Raw genomic sequence first — 16516 nt, 5'->3', positions numbered from 1 at the left:
GATGGGTGGAGAGAAGAGCTGAAAGCACCCCCTCTCGGTGCCACCTCTCCTCCAATTGGCTGAGAGGTACCAAATATCTCCCATCACTCTTGCTTGGGATGAATGATGCTGCCAGGGACTAAGCACACCACCTCCTTGCTGTTTTCAGTGGAAGTGAGAGATGCCCCTCATCCAACAGGATCTGTTCCCTGAGAAGCCATGGAGCCGGCAAGGGATAGGTAGGAAGAGGAGGGCTTTTTAATAGAGTGCATCATTCACTGAGAAAGAAAAACGTGGTTTGAGCATGTGTTAGAATGCAAGGGAGCTTGTCTGTATCAGTGTTAAAGGTCCATCTTGCCTGGCACATACAGAGCTGATCTGTACTTAAAACTCAGGCACAGGTCTCACTTCTGGTGCCAAGTACTGTACAAATAGATCTGAGTTGTTCCTATTCCGGGGCTTCAGCTCCTGTTACTTGCTTCCAGGATGTCAGTAACAGCATTAGCCTGAGGCCTTTGCAAGTTTCTTTGTCTACTGTCAAAAATCCCTTTCAGGCTTGCACAGAGCAGACAACTTGCTTGGTGCTGTACTAAGATGAAGGTAGGTCATCTTTGTCTTTAGATCCCCCAGTGAAGGAAACAAAAATGGCTTTTCTTCTGAGTCTTAGCAGAAATGGTCTGAGAGAGGCTATTTCTTCTATTATATCAATAGATAGAACAGGGCTGTGAACTCCACATTTGCCTGCTGCACTAGGATTTTCTTATTACCACCTCTTAAAGATGCATTTGATTTTTTGCATTTGATTTTTTAAAGATGCATTTGATTTTTTGGAGGGCTGTTCCATGGACAGAGGGACTGCAATGATCTAGAGAGCAGGCCAGGGTGGGGAGATGAAGGAATGGGATATGGTGGAAGCAGGATTCTACTTATTGCACCTCTTTTTTTCTGTTGCAATAAGAATAGAGTCTTGTGGTCGTCTTGGCTCCCATGAAGTAGCAGTATTTTGCTGGGGGGCTCTACCAGCACTTTTGGTCAACACTGGCAAGGTCAGCAGGCTGAGGAGAAGGGCCTATGTGCTATGTTGCTGGCTAAGTTACAACATCATGAGGCCCTGCTCTGGAGGAGCCCTACTCTCCTTAGTCCTACTCTTCCACCTAGGAAATGCCTCTCCCATCACCTCAGCCATTTCATTCTTCTGTAACCACATGTACCTGCTAGGTGCTCCCATTCTCACCTGTTGGGAACTGGGACCTTGGGTTCATCAGCAGGGAGGCAGGCCTTACACAAGTGGCATAGCTCCATGCTGACATTGCTTTCTTAGGATCAGCAGCTCCTACAGGACGAGATGCTGAGGGCAATATTTCCTCAGTGGTAGCTAAGCACTAGCAGCTTGTAGCCATGTGCATCTACCAGCCATGTGTCTGGTGGATCCTGGATCATACCTCAGAGGAATGGTGGGGTATCCCTAATTAACATCTCGCTGGGCATCTCTGTGGTCCAGGATACACAAGATTCTTAGTGATGCTTTAGAGAGGCATTATATTTCTTTAAGGCTTAAGAAGCAGCCAGAAGATCAATGGTGAGTGAAAGAGATGCCAGAAAGTCTGTAACACCTGACAGCTGCAAAGTTGCTTATCAAAGTCAGCAGGCTAAGTTTAATATTTGCATTTTACCTTCACTTTTATATGAGAAATGCTATCCTCCATGTTTTCCAAGACAGTTTAAACCTAATAGCATACATATACATAATATAACCCTGTATGAATGCCATCTACTGGTTGTGGTCCTTGGACTTGGAGCAAGTGTACTGCTTCTAAATGTGAGAAACAAAATTGTGTTTTTGTAGTAGAGAATTACTTTTCTGTATTCCAACGTAGTTGTGTAGGAGAATAAGGAGAAATGCTAAGTAGATAAGTGGACAGTAGAAGGCCTCACTGTTCCAAAATAAGGTAGAAGCTTGAGAAAAACAGGATGAGTAGTGTGAGAAAAGTAAAACAAAGATCACAAGTTCTCAAAACATGAGAAAGGAGAAATTAAAGGGTTGGGGGGGGGGGGGGAAGAAAAAAAAAAAGTGTACATATATGGTATAGAGAAGCATTGTGAACCTGTAGTACTCAGCCAATGAGGAAACAGGGGAGGTGATCAAGCATCAGGTAATAGGGAATAAAAGTTTAGGATTTGTTTACTAAAATGCTCTCCTGATTGACAGGACGCCCACCATTGCAATCACAAATAGAATAGCTTCACAGAACATCCTGTCTGAAGAAAATTATTTGAGATTTTTCTTGCATAAACCCTACCAGGCACTGCTTGTATGTTGCTGAGCTGATTTACAGCATGAAAGGTTGAGTTAGTCCATCTCCACTTGCCAGCCCAAATGTTTTTTTCGGAGTACGTTTTGTTTTGGTATACTGATACATAAAAAGTGAACACTTCACTGAACTAATTTTCCAGCACTGCAATTCCTCCAAGAATTCTCCTGTGCCTCCAACTGCCAAGCACAACTCCTGCAGAGTTCCACTGACTTGGAGGAGGCAAGGAAATGCATTGTGTGGGATCAGGACCTTCCCTATACTGTTTGTATTTTTCTCCAGAGCACCTAGAATAGCAGGTTTTTAAGTTACTTGGTAGCTTTTTTCACTTCCGTCAGCTGATGGGGACTTTGTAGTCCTGCCGGTCACCAGCAGTCCAGAGGCTCTAGCTGACTTTCTTAAATGTGTGAGCCTATAATATAAATTACTGGCATTTTCGAAACTGCTGATATTATCGCTATTACATCAAATCCAGCTGTTTCTCTATACTGATGGAAATCGAACACTGAGAAACCTCAGACTTTCTGCGAAGTTTTGGAGTCGGCCACAGGAGGGCAGTGGATCCAGCCCAACCTGCAAAGAAATCTGTCTCTTCTGGCTGAAATACGACATACACAAAGCAGACTGTAGAGGTCACTTTGCACCAAGAGATGGTTGGGTCTGAGGCGTGAGTGTCCCGCTGGCTTTCCCCAAGAGGAAAACAGTCGGTAAGTTTAACCCCTAGGTAAGTTCGATGGCTCACTAAAAATGGGCTGAGATGCTTTTCCAAAAGCCACTATTGAAAAGATCCTGCCACTGCCCCGAGGTGAGGTTCTGCTGGAAGAAAACAGACGAGAGATGCTCACTCTGTTCTTCTAATGACACCCAAACTCAAAACTGCCCCAAATGCAAGGGACTGCTTTGGACAAGCTGCTGGAGCTGAGAACTCAGTGCTGTGTGTGCAGCACAGGGCTGTGGATTGCTCACGTGTGTATGCATTTGTGTGTGTGTGCACATTCCAGGAATCTTATAAAAATTAAGGGCACTTTAAATGTTTTTCTTATTGGCTGGGATATTAAAATATTTGAGTCCAGCTGAACAACACCAGAGATGGAGTGCGGTTCAGGCCTTGGTGATGAAAGGGGTCCGAGATTTCCGTACTCATAGATCTCTTTCTCCATTCACACTCCCATCTCCTGACCCCAACAGGTGGAGTTGACCAGAGACTCTGACAGTCCAAAAGCCCAGATGTGAAACATCCATAGGATGTTTACTCTTCTTTCCATCTCTTTTTAACAAACTTGGACACTTCCCAAATTTTCAAGAAGTCACTGGCTTTTTATTAATCCTGCAGTGTGGCAATGACTGAGGTGATGGTGCCCAGCTTAGCACTGAGCAAATTCCCTGATGCAAAGCTGGTAGGAGCCCATCTGAGCTGTGACTGCTGCTGTGATGAGCAAGGCTGTTTGTGACACTGTGTCTGCCTGTCTGTTTTCCCTACCAGCTTTAGTACTGAGTGACCACTTTCAGTTCAAGCTGTCAGTGGGCTCAAACTCATGGGGATATCAGACTCTTATGTGAGGTGGCCGGGAAAATAATGTGAGCCCCTAATGAATTATATAGTCCAGCGTGAGCTCTTCTTCTTCAAATTAAGATCCAGTGAATCTATGCAGGAACATTTGAATACGCAGCTATGGGAGAAGCTTTCCAGAGTTTACACCTTACGAGGCACCAGAGAACCCAAGCAGGATGTGTAAGGTCCAGAGAAATCCAGCTTGCTCAAACTGCTTGAGGAATGGCTGATTCTAAATGCCTGTGGGTTTCTCTTTTACAAATCTGCTTTCTATTTTTCTCCCTTGCAGTTCAGGCAGAGGTTACAGGTTTTCTCTTCATTTACAAGGGTAAGAAATGCATATTTTATTTTAAACAGTCAATTATAATATCTCAGGAACTGGAACGTAAAAATATCATGAAGCTCTGTGTGACTCTCAAACTCGGCAGGGCTGGTGATGCCACAACTTGCAGTGGTTCAATGGGCCTGGTGTATGTCTGTGAATCTTCAGAGAGGTGACTGCAGGACCTGGATACTTCCCTTTCCAGTTTGTGATAAAATGAGAAGGATTAAGCCTGGAAGGCACCTCCAGACATCACCTAATACAACCCTCTTCTCAAAGCAGGATCAGTTAGGGGGTTGCTCAGGGCTATGTCTAGTTGGGTTTTGATTATCTCCAAGAGACTCCACAGCTTCTCTGCACAACCTGTTCCAGGGTTTGGCTACCCTACAGTAAAAATAATAATTTTTCTCTTCTATTTAAAAGGAATTGTATTTCAATTCATGGACATTGCCTCTTGTCCATTTACTGGGCACCACTGAGAAAAGTCTGGCTCCAATCACTTTAAGCTAGCCTGGCTGAAATTAAGATGAAACATTTGTTTGTAGGAAAAATAAAAAGTTATTTTGGTTCCTTTGACATTATTTACAACTTTGGTTCAAGTCTGAAATGAAAAAATAAAGAGTATTTTCGGGATGAAAAACTGCAGGCTTTGTTTAAGATATGCTTGAAATTAAACTCTTTAAATTTTTATTGCACTGTGACATTTGAAATTTGCCTGCCTTTAATTAAAAAGGAGGGGACCACAAGTGCCTTCAAACATGCATTTGAAAACAGAGAAATGCCTTATTTTGGGGAGAACAAAATGTTTTCATTGTCTTCACTTAAAGAAAAAAAAAATATATAGTTTTGCTGCAACTAATAGAAAGGTTTCATTTTGGGTTGACCTAAAGAGAAAATGTTTTCCTCTTTCTAATTTCTTTTGATTTTTAAAGGATAGACCAGCTATTTGCATGTCTAAGCTTCACCTCTAGGAATCTAATGAGGAGCAGGGGAAGGAGGCTTCCATTGGGATCTGGCAGGTTTCTGAAATGGGAGGTTGGATAGGACTTAGTTCTGTTGAACAATAGTTGTCACAGATCTGAAATCTCCTTTGTAAATTTGCTTATTTTTTTTTAACTATGCCTTTTGTGGGGTGTTTCAACTGTGTGTGGGAGCATTGTGAGAGGATCAAGCTGGTTTATTGTGGTGCAGGGTGTGATCGATTGTTTTGGGATGGAGGTGCTTCCATGATGGGTCTCAGCAGGAAGGTCTTGGAGGACTGCTCAGTAGGAGGAGGGATCAGGAGTGAAAGAGAAGGTGAGCAGAGGATGGCATGTGTGCAGCTGGATCCTTAGACAGCTAGAAGCCTCCGTTACCGTCGATGGGTTTCATAAATCTTGCTTGCTGCAACAGCTAAAAGATGTGCAGCGATTCCTTACTGGGAGGCCAGAGGGGTGAACTGGAAGCACCCAGGATGCTGGTATGATAACAAAGCAGAACTATCAGGTTCTGCCCCTGTCTAGGGCCCATCAAGGTAATTTCTGTTAAAGGCAAAACAGGACTGGCTGGGACTGGGGTGGGCTTGGATGTGTGTAGGACAGCTCAATCTCAACGTGAGCAGTGCTGCCAGGCATGGCTGTACTCTGCACTTGCTGCTGCTGAGATCAGCTCAGTCTTGGGATAGCTGATAGAATAAATATGTGGAAACCCCTACACCCTCACCTTGCAGTGTCTTCCAGTTTTTCTTGGGAGGTTTGTCTTCTCCATTTTAGGTTTTTATAGGACAGTTGCTGCAGTTTCCAGTCTGGAGACAACAGCGCTCAAAGCTGTTGGCAGCAAAAGCCTGTTTGGGCAGTGGTGTGAAATAAGTGAGTGGGGCTGTGATGCACATCCCACCACCCTGAGGATCTATGCCTGTTCCCATTGCATCAGGCCCTTTGCTTCAGGGCTTTTCATGTTTGGAAGGGCCAGGTACCATTAGTGTTTTGGACTGCGCTGGACCAGAGCATGTTGACTGCAGGTTTTAGAGCAGCAGAAGCCTCTGCCTCTCCTCCTAACTGCTTCCTTCTGCACTCTGCATTCTTCAGAACAATGGTGCTGCTGTGCACTCTCACAGAAGTCGGATCTGTGGGTCCAGATGTATGAGCAAGCATGAATCCTAGGAGCTGTAAAGGGCATGGAGAATGCAGTGTGAAGGAACAATCCATTCAGGTGGGCACCATCTGCATCAATAAGGTCACACATTTTCCAGTCTCAAAGGAAAAAGAAAGTGCCCAAATGTCTCTGGAAAAAAAAAGAAAAAAAAAAAAAAAAAAGCATTCCCAGTTGAGACTACTGGCAGTACCTTTCATCCTCTCCTATGAAGCGACATGCAATGTATTGAGCAACATTACTGGGCCATCATAGGGTAGCAGTGGGAATTGGCACCCATGGGTCCCACCAGCCTCCTATGAAGGAAGAGGCAACATGGAAAAAGAGAGAGGGGAGGCTGGTTCTTCCCCAGCTGCAGGTTTTCTTTTTGAAGGCAGTGCCCTGTGGTGGAGTGCAGCCTGGGCTGTGTCAGTCAGAGGTTACACACATTTGCTCCAAGGAGGCTGCTAGGTTACAGGGCCCCAAGGACTCAGCTGGAAGGAGCTCTAGTATAGGCAGAGGCAGCTGTAAGGAAAGCATGGCCCAAACCCAGCATCACTGGGTTTTGCTGACAGGCCCCATCACTTCATGTGGCTATTGAACCTCTCTGGAGAGGCTTTAGGGGGCAAATCCAGCAGAGCTAGTGCTGCTTGGGAAAGTGGAAAGATGGAGAGTTGCACCAGATATTTGTGGCATAGAATGAAGAGAGCCCTGACAGAAGGCTGGTATTTTCCTACTCAAATCATGTTGGTATTTTTAAGGCATTTAAATGAGAAAATGGTGTTTATCACATGGTGGTTTTCATGAGTAAACCATGAAAGCAAGCATCCTGTGCTCGCTCACTGACATGGTGGGGACTTGCAACCTTCTGCAGAGAGCCAGGCTGCCTCATTCCTGCCAGTTGACACTTGGTACTTGTGCAAGTGATGAGAGCATCACCACTGGACTGTCATCCTTCCTGGAGAAGCACCTATGGTTCTTGCCACATGTAGTTTCCCTTCATGGAAAAGGCTTTCAGCCTGGCAGTAGTGTGATGAATCACAGCCCAAAGCAGTGGAGCGACTCCAGCCGGACCAAACTAGGGCTGCAGCTTTTTGCAAACCTGCTCATGGCAGAGGAAGCAGCATGTGTGCCTGGGCTCCAGTGCCTGAGCATGTCAAGATGTTGTGTGTGACAGGACATTCATTAGTCTTATATAAATACTTGTCACGTTGGAATGGGCTTTGTGGGACAAGCTCATCTGTGATGGGGATGGAGTGTGGGGAAACAGAGACCTTGACTGGCAGGTTGGTTATGCTCCCTGACAATCTGAGGGCTTCTGGCTACCTCCCAAAAAGCTCTCTACGGCAGCAGTCCCAGGCCAATCCTCTTCCTAGGCTCTGCACCAGGGTAAAAACTCATTGTCTTCCACTGCAGTGCCATTCTGCAAACTCCAGCACCAGGGGAAGATATTTGGGGGTAGAAATTAGATGCTGTAGAAGGATGAAAGTGGATGAGGTTATTTCATCCCCCATTCTCCCACCTAAGGTCTGAACCCTTAGTTCAGGTCCATCACAAAGGACAAAAGTAGCTGGGAGAGATTATGGCCCTGGTGTGGGTGCTGCTGTTAAGCTCAACAAAATGGTTGGTGGTAAGAGGGCATCGTGTGGATGCAAAATTTTACTCACATCCTCTGCCCTGATTATTAGCTGCAAATCCTTCCTCCTCTGTTTGCCTGCTTGTCTCCTTGAGTACGAAAACATCATGCAGAAAGGTGTAAACAGTGCTGTCCAGTGACATGCTTTATTTTATTTTATTTTATTTTATTTTATTTTATTTTATTTTATTTTATTTTATTTTATTTTATTTTATTTTATTTTATTTTATTTTATTTTATTTTTTGTTTTATTTAGCTGAACTGTGGCTGGCCCTGCCTTGGGGATTGGACTGTTTAGTGTTGAAGTAGCTGTGATTCAAAGCATCCTGGGCCTTAACTGCATTCACACCTGTTTGGCTGGGTGGGATCTTCTTCAACTGAGTGCATCAGGCTGTAGTGTTTGGAAGTTCCTTGCTGGTTTTAGTTTCTCTGGGATGAATCTGTCCCTTCTAGATTATGTTCATTTCCCAGTGCCTTGCAAGAGAGGGAAACAGCATCTGATGGCCCAGGCAGCTGCTCAAAGGTTGCATGGTCAGGAGAACAGAGGCAGCAATGATGTCTGATCTTGCTGACAGGCAAGGAAGTCCTCCAGAGCCGGAAAGAACAATGTTAACAGACATTGCTGGATCTCAACCCCGCAACCTTGTTGTCAAAGGAGTCTGTGGATGCTAAAATTTTACATAGATTTAAGAGGACACTGGGCAATTGCATGCAATTGAAATTGCTGAGTACTAAGTATATCTGGCTCAAGAGTTCCTCTGATTTGGGAACAGCTGGAGACTGAGAGGGGACTTGCAGTAATATCATATGTGCTTGTCTTATTCTCATATTTCTCTGGGCATCTTACTGCTAGAGAGAAGCAAACTGAGCCCTTGGCCTGACCTGGTGGGGCTGTTTGTGTGAGGACCTTGTCTCTTGACTCTTGTTTACAGGGTCATTTTTGGCTGTTTTGGCAATGCTTTGAACTACCTCTCCAGGGAGCTGATGTTGGACTCTGCTCCTGGCCAAGCTGTGAACCAGTGAAACCATTTCTTAGAGCTGCTCTAGATGAACTGGGAGCCTAAGTTGTTTACATCTCAGCACAGCATGAGAAGAGAAGTATGACTTGATCCTGCTCAGGTACAGGAGGGATAAAGGGAGATGGATGGCTGAGGTGACCCTTCCTCCTGCTCTGATTCATTTATCTTCAAGGCTTCTCTTACGCTCCTTCAAACTCTGTCCCTCCCTTTCCCTGTATAGTGCCCTCAATATTCTGTTTCTCTCCTTCCTTTGTTATCCTGCATCCTCTTTCCAGCTTCATTCTGCCCCATTCTTATCCTTTGATTGGATGTGTGAAAAAGATCCCAGCCTGCCAGCAAAGATACAAAAAAGTAGAGTTTGACAGTAACTGGAGTTGTTGAGGAGGGGAAAATGAAGCAAACAAGTAAATGGGCCATGAAGACCAATATCACTCAAGAACGCAGCATTTTAAATCTGGTGATGGGCTAATATCTGTAGTGACAGCTCCATGGAGGCTTTTCTCCTCTGCTTTAAAATAGAAGATTGGTTTATTTATTTATTTATTTGTGTGTGCGTGAGTGTGTTCTGCAGTAAGTCTCACAATCAGAACTGCTTAGCAGCAGAGGAATGTCATGGGTCAGTGGCAGAGAAAACTGATCGTTTCTTTTTCAGGATGTAAGTTGATTCAAATGGATGGATTGGTGTGATTCATGCAGAGGTTTTTAATCTGTTTAGAATTATCCCCCCAGCCTTGCCCATCCAAAAGAAGCTGCAAGTGATGGACTTTCAGGGTGAGCTTCATGGCATATTGTCTGCTGAGGAAGGCTTTGCACCTGCCTGGTTCTTGGATCCATCCCCACTTCAAAGCAGGTGAACTCTCTTTCACCAGACATCTCACAGTGAAAAGGAATGGCAGAATGGGGCAGAGGTTGTCTTTCATTTGATCTTGATGTAGTTCATCAGTGCCAGCTACATCCATACTTGGATTTTGTGTGGATTAGCATTAAGGTAAAATGCACAGCAGCTCATCTTGGGTGTCTCGTTGGGAGGTTTAGCTGGAAATAAAAGCATAACCTCTTCCACCCAGGAAGGCAATGCCTTCTGTTTGCATGTCCAAGTGCTAGTTCTGCCGCAGTCCTATAATAGCCAGGCTTAGTAGGGCCTGTCCTGGAACCTGGGAGAGGCTGTTCCCTTGCCATAGCCATTGAGGGAGCTGCCTTCTATTTTCAGGTTGTATTTTACTGTGAACAAATTCATTTCACCATGCAGGGATATGTTCTTGTGCCAATGTTTGGCCTTAGCTTTGTCAGCTTTTGTCCCTTCCTAGCAAGGAACTGATGGGAATGAAGACATTTGGATAGGGGGAACCAGGGAATACACCCTGGATGAAATCAAGGGGGCATGCCTTATCCTGATGCTTCCAGGACAACAGCTGCGGAGTAGTCATTGGTACTGTGTATTTTGTGAAGGCTTGAGTCTAGAACAGTGGGGCTTGATTGTTTACCATGGGAAAAGAATCAGCCACTGTGTTGGAGAAGAGCTAGTATGGGAGATTGCTTCTGAAGGACTTGGATTTTTGTTCTTGTTGGGAAGCTGTTGATGTGAACTACTTGAAAACACCTGGTACAAAGTGATTTCCCTTGGAGATGCTTAAACTCCTATTGAATTTGGAGCCCATAGAGAAAGCAGTTAACTCTTGTATTTTATTATCTAATAATAAACATTTATTATTGCTGTTATTCACAAATGGGTGCATTAGTACAGCAAGTCCTCAAGTGGTGACAGGAGCATAATAAATTTTGCTACCGGTTCATGCCCTGTTCAGTGGAGAGCATTTTTTGCTTTTGGATTCCCAAGCTGTTGACAGCTGACATCTAGGTACAGGCTGCCCCAGTGAAACACCCTGTGACCTTGACATTCACATGTGAAGGGTTAATAAGGGCTTTGCTTTGCCTCCACATTCACATCTGCTGATTAATTCCAGCCAGGTGTCTATGGTTCAGGTCTTAAAACAACAATTGCCAAAGTGTCAGGGAACACTTCTTTAGGTTTCACTCTGCAATTCCAAGTATGGATAAATATTTGCACCTCTGTGGCTGCAAGACACCCTTGAGATATGAAGGCAATTACTGTAGGAGTTCTTTACAAGACAAAAAGACTGATTTGCTGGGGAGCAGTGGTGGTTCAGAGGCAGACAAGACTTGTGGGCTCTATTTGCAGTTCTTTCTGGGTGGTCTTGGGGAAGGTCACGGGGCAGTTGGGTTTGGGTGCTGGAGGGATTGTCATTCTACAGCACCTCGAAGGGAATTCAAACATGCTTCCACCTCCCACTGATTTTTGGCTTTACATTTTCTGGGCCATGGTTCCCCCCCGTGATCTATTTTACATGGGAGAATGAGGAGGAGAAATGCAGACATGGAATCCACAAGCATCTGCAAAGCCTTGAGACACTTCAAGGAAAGACCCTGTATGGCTTAAAGATACTGGAAAATACGTTTAATTTTGGTGATTTCCTGTTCCCATCTAGGAGTAGTTCAATAGTTGTAGTATTCTGATTCTTTCCATTGAAGAAATCAGTGCTTTGTGGGGATCCAATCCTGCAACTCTTAATTTCTGGCTTTCAACAGCATGCTATTCTGTAACGTGTTCAAGGGTAAAAGAAAAAAATAGTGTCTGCCTTCTGATGAGGGTAATTCTGCTTATCTGCATCTCACTGGATATCTGGGGACCTCAAATTATATGCTCTTCTAAATATGTTTATGATGGCCCTGCTGTTGCACCTCTGACCATTTTTGACATCTCTTTTTTTCTGGGTTTTGGTTTGGTGAGGCTGCACCTCAAGTACTGTGTTCAGTTTTGGGCCCCTCACTACAAGAAAGACATTGAGGCCCTGGAGTGTGTCCAGAGAAGGGCAACAAAACTGGTGAGGGGTCTGGAGCACAAGTCTTATAAGAAGAGGCTGAGGGAGCTGGGATCGTTTGGTCTGGAGAAGAGGAGCCTCAGGGGAGACCTCACTGCACTCTACAACTTCCTAAAGGGACACTGTGATGAGGAAGGGGTCAGCCTTTTCTCTCAGATAACTAATGATAGGACTCAAGGAAATGGCCACAAGTTGCACCTGGGGAGATTTAGATCAGATATGAGGAAAAACTTTCTCTCAAAGAGTGGCCAGGCACTGGAACGGCCTGCCAGGGAGGTGGTGGAGTCACCATGCCTCGTGGTGTTCAAGAAGCACCTGGACAAGGTGCTATGAGATATGATTTAGTAGCTTAGTGGGTAGTATTGGTGATAGGAGGACGGTTGGACTAGATGATCTTGTAGGTCCTTTCCAACCATGTGTTTCTATGACACAAAGGAACCACTCTATGGCAATTCTATGACAATTCTATGACATAAAGGAAATCGCATTGTGACTTGTGGGCTTAAGCCATTTGGGCTAAATCAATGTCTTGCTCTGGCCAGCAATACATGTAACCCTCCTCAACTGGAGTGTAAATTAAAACTCACCTCCGACATTGTCATTGACTGAATTCAGAGACATATATGGGCTACAGAATCTTTATTATTTGGCCAAGTAAATGGCTTCTCAAGAGAGCTCTTTCCTCCAGCGTTTGATGGAATTGCTTTGTACCTTGCTATCCATACTGCTGAGGAGTCTGTGATGTATTAAAGTTATTATAATAACTTCATGGGCATTTCCACATTCAAGTGATCATAATAATGCTCATAAAGTACACTCCAGCATGAAGCATTTATGAGTTATTCTACTTAAGGTGGAAAAAGAAAAGGAAAATAAAAATATATATATATATAAAAAAAAAAAAAGGAAGAAGAAAAGACCTGGGCTGAATTAATAACTCTGAAAGAACCATGAATTTAGAGGAATCATATTGCAGAGGGTTATTTTGTGTGTGCAATAAATGGAACATTTATGGCGTTAGTACATAAATTTGGTTTGAATGTTTTTGAAGCAAAGACCTTTCAAATAACTTTTAACTTTTTTCCTTTCATTTTAATGTTGCCTTAAAGAGAAACACCAGGCATTTTGGTGCTATGTACAAGGGCAAGCAAAGAAGAAGGTTAAAAAGAGCACAGTTAACTCGGACTCTTGTCTTCAGTGATGACCTGAAGCAGGTGAGGAGCATGAAGGTGAACAGGAGGCTGCTCCTGGGGCCCTAAGGGAGATGGTCAGCCCTGGGAGGCTAGCTTCCTCTGAGCTACACTGGGGTTTGGTGGCCACATGTCTCCCATGGCAATAAATATATGTGGTCCCAAACCCCTTGCTAGTAATCACCTTGTCTGGAGGCAGTTCTGGAAGCCGTTCATACGCTGCAATGAGACAGACAGCTCTGAAATTTGTCTTCCCTCATTTCCCAACTTGATGGCGATGGTTTTACAGGGAGATGAAGGGGAGAGAGCTGCAGGGAAGGGGGCAGGGAGGCAGCATGCAAGGAGTAAGCATTCCTGCCATACATCAGGATTAATGCCAGGCTTGTGTTTATCCTGAAATGGAAAGAAGGCAGATTCTGCCCTTGAGCAAACTGGGGCTAAAGCATTTGCCACATCCCTTGAGAGATGATCGCAAGTGATGGGGAAGACTTTACACCTCCAATCACCTCCTTCCTACAGAAGAGGTGGGAGAGGGGACCTGTTTTAGGACATGGCTCTCTGGGATGCCAGTGACAGTTCTTAGCACATGAGAGCAGAGACAACCTCCTCCATCCTGTCCTTTCCTGAGTCCCTGGAGCTTGCGAGGGGTAGGGAGGGAGCTGGAGCTGCCAGGAAACATATATGATTCAAGCAGCAAGAATGCAGACACCATCGCTCCTTCTTTTTTTTTTTTTTTTTTTGGTTGTTTGGTTTGGTTTGGTTCATTTTGGTTTTGGCTTTTGTGTTGTTTTTTTTTTGCTCCTGTGCTAATTACCAGGATTAGGCATTGTGACCTGAAGCAAAGCCCCAGCTCGTACATCCTCACTGCTGCCAGGACCTGGAGGGTTTTTTTCCCTCTATCAAACTGAGTAATCAAACCCCCTCAAACACATTTTTAACTGGGTAACTGAAGGCTGTAACCTTCCTTCTGGGGACATCTGCCATGGGCTTGTGCAGGCAGTAGGGAGACGCTGGCTCCCATTCCCTGGTGTGAGTGACGCCAACCAGCAGCCTTCTTCAACCTGGAAGCACTTAGGACTCTGGGCATCTGCTAGAGACATGGCACCCACATGGGAGTGATTTGGGGAGATGCCTGCAAAGCAGTGCCAGCCTAGGGCCAGAGCTGGCAAAGTTGGTGACTGCATAGCAGCTGTGGGGTACTGGTGTGCTGTCCTCTCCCTGTTAAAGCATCACAGGTGAGGAGCAATTAATGACTGAATAGTTGTGAGACTGTGCTAGAAATCATGGGATTTCAACTGAATCTGCTAGAATAAATTACCTGGGTGTGGAGGCAACTTGTCTCCTTGCTTTGAACTCATGAGTTGTGCAAGCTGTGAGTTCAAAAGGAAAGGACCACAATGTCCTTGACCCATCCTGGCTCCCCCTGCCCAGCCAGCCCATTCTCCTCTCTGCTCCCTGGTCCCCACAACAGCTTCTTGGTCTCCCACTGGGGCAGAGCCAGGGTCCTACCAGGACCTTCCCTCAAGGCAAGATGGAAGAGAGACATCCTGTGCTGAGAGAGTGGGGAGACGCTTGTCTTGATCTGCAGCAGAAGGATATTACCAGAAATCCTGCAATACTTGATTTCTATCTCTGCCAAGATGGTTATCATTTATTGTACTACCTCTAGCTGTACCTGACATCCACAGAAATGTCTAATCCTGTTTTGGAGCTAGCTACATGCTTGGCCTCTCTACCTTGTCCTTTCTATGCAAACTTTCCCTTCCTTTCACTCAGAGAGTGGTGAGGCACTGAAACAGGTTGCCCAGAGAGGTTGTGGGTGCCCCCCTCCCTGGAGGTGTTCAAGGCCAGGTTGGATGGGACCCTGGCAAATGTGATCTAGTGGGTGACATCCATGCCTACGGCAGGGGGGCTGAAACTAGATGATCTTTAAGGTCCCTTCCAACCCAAGCCATTTCATGATTCTATGATTCCAGATGACTGGGCTGTGCTAGAAATCCATGTTCCAATCAAAAAACCTGTAGAGAGGTTTCTTGGATGGCTGGGTAGGAGACTTTGCAATGGAAGCCTGTTATGACACTGGTGCAGGGCAGATGCTGCAGCATTCTGTGTCCTGGTGCTGACAGCACAGGCTGTATGTGAATGTGCCTTCCCTCAGCTGATGGCGAAGCCCCTGTGGGCTGAGGCGAGTGATGATGAATGCCTGTTTTTCTGAAGATACTGGCACAATGATGGATTTGCAGGTAGAGATTACATCTCTGACTTATAATATTGAGGAAATAGAGAGAAACAGAGAAACTGATTAAAGAGGTGGATGTAGTTTTGATGGAAAAGCTGTTACCCCCCTTCATGGGCTGGTTTTCTCTGATGTTGGAAAAGTGTCAAGACCTGAGGATGTCCCTGTCCCTGAATCTCCTTGTCTCCCTGCTGAGAGCCAGAGGGTGCCAGACTCACGGACACATTACTGCAAAGGCATGCCAACAGCAGCAAGTCTGACATCTCCTGCATCTGTAACAGGACAGAAAGCAACCCTAACTTTAAAGAAATTAAGAGACTGAAAGAAGAGATCCTTGTTAATTAGCATTTTACTAGTCTAAGTGCTGAAAAACCTCCAAACTATGGCAGTTTTGTGTGCAGGATCTGCAACTTCCCATTAAGCCTGTGCGGTTTCTCGCTGTAACAGTGGTGCCTGATGGACTGCCCTGCTGGGAGGCAGAAAAATCATAGAATCATAGAATCATAGAATCATAGAATCACAGAATATCCTGAGTTGGAAGGGACCCTTAAGGATCATCAAGTCCAACTCTTGACAGCGCACAGGTCTACCCAAAAGTTCAGACCATGTGCCTAAGTGCACAGTCCAATCTCTTCTTAAATTCAGACAGCCTCGGTGCAGTGACCACTTCCCTGGGGAGCCCATTCCAGTGTGCAACCACCCTCACTGTGAAGAACCCCCTCCTTATGTCAAGCCTAAATTTCCCCTGCCTCAGCTTAACCCCGTTCCTGCGGGTCCTGTCACTGGTGTTAATGGAGAAAAGGTCTCCTGCCTCTCGACACCCCCTTACGAGGAAGTTGTAGACTGCGATGAGGTCTCCCCTCAGCCTCCTCTTCTCCAGGCTGAACAGGCCCAGTGCCCTCAGCTGTTCCTCGTACGTCTTCCCCTCCAGGCCTTTCACCATCTTCGTAGCCCTCCTCTGGACACCCTCCAACAGTTTCATGTCCTCTCCAACCTATCCAGATCCCTCTGCAAGGCCTTTCCACCCTCATTCGAGTCCACAACTCCTCCAAGTTTGGTGTCATCAGCAAACTTGCTCAAAAGACCTTCTATTCCTACATCCAGATCGTTTATAAAAATATTGAAAAGTACCGGCCCTAAAATGGAGCCTTGAGGGACCCCACTGGTGACCGCCCACCAGCCTGACGCAGCCCCATTTACCATAACCCTTTGGGCCCTGCCCGTTAGCCAATTGCTCACCCATCGTATCATGTTTTTATTT

The 16516-nt window shown here is 45.3% G+C and overlaps 1 long non-coding RNA gene across 1 annotated transcript; it reads left to right on the top strand.

The window, feature by feature from the left end:
* LOC139999752 (uncharacterized) lies at positions 1-15146 on the top strand. The gene is made up of 3 exons (XR_011805262.1): positions 1-218; positions 2767-2998; positions 12939-15146. It is a non-coding gene; the product is annotated as an uncharacterized lncRNA (long non-coding RNA).
* The last annotated feature ends 1370 nt before the right edge of the window (positions 15147-16516 follow it).

Source organism: Anas platyrhynchos, chromosome 29 (assembly GCF_047663525.1).
Source record: "Anas platyrhynchos isolate ZD024472 breed Pekin duck chromosome 29, IASCAAS_PekinDuck_T2T, whole genome shotgun sequence".
NCBI lineage: Eukaryota > Metazoa > Chordata > Aves > Anseriformes > Anatidae > Anas > Anas platyrhynchos.
The sequence above is the reverse complement of the archived record's forward strand: the minus strand, read 5'-3'. Positions and strand labels throughout refer to the sequence as shown.